The following is a 6,094-nucleotide window of genomic DNA, read 5'->3' on the forward strand; positions in this document are numbered from 1 at the left end:
CCTATCTTCATAGGTCTTAAATTTTTGAAACGGATCCACGTTTACATTTCGAGTCCAGCCGGTAATATCGCGACATATATAGAGGACGCGATACCCGGGTTGTGACACTACCCAGCTTGTGGCTCCGTGCCTCACTCTGGCCTTCAAACCCTTTCCAAAGATATTATAAACGTAGATGTCGTACGGGGCAACAGAGTGGGGAATTATATATATAGGACATTACATTTTTTGCCCTATCGAGGTGCTGCCCTCATCGTACTACGAAGTCGAATTCTTGTTTTCTCATTCTTCGTAAAATATGATTGTAAAGCAGTAGAAAGATTTTTTGAGGTTGGAAAAGTTTGACATGTATGCAAATCACTGCATTTTTTCAGATCTGAAGCCTGATCCAGGTTTTCGGTACAGTCTTTTTTTTAAATAAATAAAAAAAAAATTTCTTGAAAAATTATATTTTTAATTAAAAAAAAAACTATTATAGAAAGAAATTTCGAGATAAACAATTGCTGAAACATTTTTCTTTGACAAATATTTTTTTTTTAATTGAAATAATCAAATATTTATACCAAAGAAACAACTTTTTTAATGTTTGAAGTGTTTAAACATTATTAAATTCAAAATTAAAATAATTAAAACAAAATATATTTCTGGATAAGATATTTTGGTTGAAAATGCATATAGTATTTTTTAAATCACAAAAGTTCTTCTGAAAAATCGAAATGTTGATTAAAAAACACGTGTTTTTTATATTTATTTGCCGGTAAAATTTTTGTATAATTTTAATTTTAAATTGAAAGAAATATTTTTTAACACTTTAAATATTAAACAAAAATATATTTGATACAATTATTTTATGATCGTATTTTTAATAAATAATTAATATTGATTAAGAAACAATTTTATTTGGGGCGTTTTATTATTTGGGAATTTTCAAATTCGTTAATAGTATAAACTGTTCAGAAATTTTATTAGTTTTGCAATTTTATTATTCGAGACAGAGAGTTTTATCGAGTCGGGAATTATATTTTTCGGGATATTTCAGCCGTCCCCATAGAATTACAGAAAAATTGCTCTAATTATAATTTCGGCACTCGATCTTGTTGATTTTTTCCTACAGTATTAATAAAAAAATGGTGTATGGAAATTTTTGATATTACAATGTTAAAGATAATCTCAATTAAAAATTTAAAAATTTGCTGCTTAAAATTTGATAAAATTGGGTAGGCTTTTTTGACATCTAGGTATGTAAAGAAGGTAAACTTCTGAAAATTTAAAAACTGATTTAAGACCGATTTATACTCTTTTAAGGTGCCAATACAATTTACACAACACTAATTGTAAAATTTGCAAATTTTTAGACCTTCAGTTTAAGAACATGAATTTTAACGTTAAATATGCTTCATTTTCAGAATACAGCCTTATTGTTTGAATTTTCAGAATTTTCGTTATTAGTTATAGGTTAGGTAAAAAATAACATTATGGGATTCGAAATTGTTACAACGCGAAAAAGTTTAAATTTAATATTTAAAAATGCGAAAATACACCATTTTCCATGTTCGTTTGCAATCCAGCGAGTCACTTTCTTTCGCTTTTTTTGAAAGACGATCCTCTCTTTTCAGTTTTCTTTTCAAACTATACCTTGAATTCAACGTATTTCAAATTCAATATTTGCAGCTGCATTTCGATGTTTTTTGTTTTAAATACCAATTGATTGAAACATTTTATTCATTTTTCACGATTGTAATTTATAACTTCGAAAATTGAATAACTGTAGCTCATACATGAAAAAGTATAGACTAATTTCAAATTTATAGAGGTTCTATCATATACATAGAACTATTAAAACTTCTGACCTTTTTTAAGGTTTATAAAACTCTTTTAAAAACTTTTTTTAACAATTTTGATTGTGATTTCTTAATAAAAAAATAAGATTTATTTAGTGTCCAGGACAGCAATTTTAAAAATATTTAAAGCTTTAATATAGTTGAGACATTTTAAATTTGTAGTCTTCAGTATATTGAATAATTTCAAATTTAAAGCTATTAAAATATTTCATCAGAATTTTTGAATGGAAAGTGTTCGATAATTTTAGATTGAAACATTTCAAATTATTTAGTTACACATTAAAAACGTACAATTTCAAGTTTTATTAATTTTTTGATCATTTGTTACCCCCGCAAATTATTATTATTTTTTTGTGTCAAGAAAATAACGCTTGATTTTTGTAAAAATTAACAAATATATATTAAAGGTTCACTCAAGCTCAGTTTTGTTCAAACAGCTTGTTCCTGAATAAATTAACTCTTATTGTTTCCGATTTCGTTCTGTCACTCAGGGATTGCGTTTTTCATAGAAAACATTGAAATGTGGTTTTTTCACGTTTATACAATTATAATTAAAGGTCACTCAAGGTAATTTTCTTTGAAAAATATTGATTTACAAAGAATATTTGTGAAACAATAGAATGGATTTCTTCACCCGAGATACAAACGTAAATTGTACTATAGTAAAAACAACTGGAAAAATTTAGACGAAAGCCAAATTTGGTAAAGAAAACAAACCTCTGTCGACCTATAAATACAAATTTTATGCCCCGAAAGATTTTTAAAAAATCTCTTCGAAACACTTTTATTGTAACAATTTAATTGAAGAAAAATATTTGTTATAAAAATAAAAATAGTACAATTTTTACATACACTTTTTAAAATGAAAAAACTGTGTGTAAAAGCACAATCCAATCCGACTATTTTTTCGAAAGTTATCCGATATACAGACCACCACAACATCAATAACAACACGACGTAGACGCCATAGCGACACACAGATACCGACGTAAAGACTTGTTTTTCTGGCTCAAGGAGCCTTAAAACGTCGAAATTTCATGGAATTCGCGGAAGTCATTTTTCACATAAAACTCTTCTCATTATGGATGAGAATGTGATAAAATAATCATAGGGCCTTGAAAAAGTACCGTTTTTCGCCTCTTGACTTTTTTCCATATCAAGCTTTTTTTGCTTCAAATGTCCGGTTTACAGACAACAACGACGACGCCGGACAGACAAACAGACCATGGCGTAAAAACTTGTTTTTCTGACTCAAGAGGCCTCAAAACGTCGACATTTGATAAAATCCGAAAAAGTTATTTTTCATAAAAAAAAACTAGTACCTTCTCATTTTGGATGAGAATGTAAAAATTATCAACAAGATTTGTAAAAAATGTTTCAAAGAATAAAATGATTCTCCCGTAAGTTATAACCGAAAAATTACTATTTCAAAAAAATGAAAGTTGTTCTAAATATTGAGCTATACTCGCGACCGGGACAAATGGGGAAAAGAAATTAAATTTGAAAATTGAACTGCAGTTCGAGTATTAAAAATTTAACAGATACTGATTCTACAAGATGATTCTAGATCTGTTCAAAATGATATAATTTACATATTTTAACGTTAAAATTTGAACTAATTCAATTCGAAAGCGTTAGTAGTGACACAAGTGTAAACGTTCGAATTAATGGCTTCTTAAATGAACGCCTTTATTAAATTTCAAAATCTTTTTGAAGTATTATTTCAGTATAAAATATTCCATTTTTAATCTATTTAGTTTGGAAATTAAAAAAAAAACAATTTTCAATAGTAAACAATTTGAAAAAGAATTGTCACAATTTCAGAGTGACAAATTTAAAGAGATTTGAAATAATTTAAAAGAGAATTGATACTTTTGATGATTTTTAAATGTTTTGAAATGTTGACTTTTTATTTTGAAAAATTATATAATTTTAAGAGGAGGTATAAAAATATGGCACCGCTGAAAAAATCCCGAAAGGGATAAACGAAAAATCCCAAAAAATGAAATCTCCGGCACCTGAATAATAATTTTATAAAAATTGTATTAAAAAATACGTTAAAAAACACGTGCGCTTTGAAAGAAAAAAATGTTCTGTCTAAATTTTCTTCGTACCTACATAAGAACATTTTTGAAACAAACTTTGCAGGATTTAATTCAACAACGATTTATATCAAAATTTATTTTTATTATTTTTTATGAAAAAAAATTCGATTTTTCAGAACTTTTAAATATTTTTTTCAAATACTATGCACATTTTCAAACAAAATTTTTCATACGGAAATTTATATTCGATTATTGTATTTTCAATAAATAAATATTATTTAATAAACTATTTTTTTTTTATTTAAATTCATGAATTTCCTAGTTCGGATATTTTATAATTCAGCCATTTTCTTTAGGAATTTTTCAAATTCGGTGATATCTTATTGTCCGGACTTTTTTATTTTATTTTTCGTGAATTCTTTAATTCGACTTTTATAAATTCGGAAATTTTATTCTTTGGTTATCTTTCAATTTATGAATTTTATAGTATCGGGAATTTTATTTTTCGGAATTTTTCAGTCGCTTTTTCCGGAAAATAAAATCCCCACATCACTGTAAAAATTCCGAAATTATAACATTGTCGAAATATAAAAGTTCCGAATTGGAAAATTCTCGACAATTTACAATCTTACAGAATTTAAGAATTGCCGACAGAAAATTTCCGAATTATACCAAAGAAAAAACTTTTTTAATGTTTAAAGTTTCTAAAAATTATTGTTAGAATTTGAAATAACAATAATTGAACAAATGTATTTTTGAATAAAAAACGATGTTTGAAAATGTGCATTGTATTTTTATATATTACAGAAAACTCTCGCAAAAGTAAAATTATTATTTAACAAAATGAAAATAAAAGTCGCGTTAAATTAGTCTGAATTGAATCCTGTAAAGTTTGATTCAATTGAAGCTCGCGTGTTTTTAAATTTATGTTTGTGTCACATTTTTATACAATTATTGTTATTTTAAATTAAAACAATAATTTATCAAAACTAAACATTAAACAAAATTTCTATAATAAAAATATTTCATTATTGTATTTGTAATAAATAAATAATATTGACCAAAAAACTAATTTCTCAATTTCTGCAATTCGGGAATTTTCTAGTTTGTATATTTTATCATTAGACAGCATTCGGCCTGGACTTTTATTATTCGGGAATTTTCAAATTCGATAATATTGTAAACTGTCCAGAATTTCATTATTCTAGAATTTTTTAATTCGGGATTTTCAGGTTTCAGAATTTTATAATTTCGGGAAGTTTACAGTGTCGAAAATATTTCAGACATTTTTAAAAATTTATAAGATTGTAAAAAAGTCTGGAAGATTTTGAGGCATTTTTTTGCAGAATTTTACATAAATTTTTCGACAAAATGGGAATCATTATAAATATATTTAAAAGTTCTGAAAAACTTAAAAAATAATTTGTATTATATATATTTCAAGTAAGCTGTGGTAATTATAATAATTTAAAGTTTATTTTAAAATATATTTTATGGAACATGATATTTTTTATGAATATGACAGTGAAATTCGGTTCGTCTAATTTTGTTTGCCAATGCGAAATGTAATCTGGCTTGGAACTGCCGTCTTAACATCTAAAAACCGAAAGAACAATTTTCATATCACTTGGAATTATAATTATATTTTTATAAAAATCTAAAAAAATCCATAGAAATTGCAGACCATAAAAATAAAAAATAAATAATATTAAAGAACTATGTATAGACAATATATAGAATGAAAATTATAAGTAATAATTTTAGAAATATTCGGAAATATATGAAACCGTAATATAAATTATTCATCGACTTGTATTTGTGGTATTTATTAAAATAACCATGTTTTGCAAAGTTATAACTTATAAATGTAAAAATGTTTTAACTGGAAATTTACTAAATTTACTTTCAATCCAAATGGTTCTTGTCCGAGCTAAGTAACCACAAAGATATTATAAACGTAGATGCGGTGCGAGCTTAGTTACCCGCCATAAATATAGACGGCGCGTCCGGCGAAAAAAGTCACTTCCCCTCTACCCACCGCTCCCCGTAAATAGCACCATCCATATAGTTTGCCAAGAGCCACTTTGAGCGCTGTAAGCAACTCTAGGCACACCTTCGAGGCGCACTGATGGTAAACTTAGCTTGGACAAGAACCATTTAAATTAAAATTAAATTGCGAACATTTCATAACAAACGTAAAATATCCAC

Source organism: Belonocnema kinseyi, chromosome 5 (assembly GCF_010883055.1).
Source record: "Belonocnema kinseyi isolate 2016_QV_RU_SX_M_011 chromosome 5, B_treatae_v1, whole genome shotgun sequence".
In the NCBI taxonomy this organism is placed as follows: Eukaryota; Metazoa; Arthropoda; class Insecta; order Hymenoptera; family Cynipidae; genus Belonocnema; species Belonocnema kinseyi.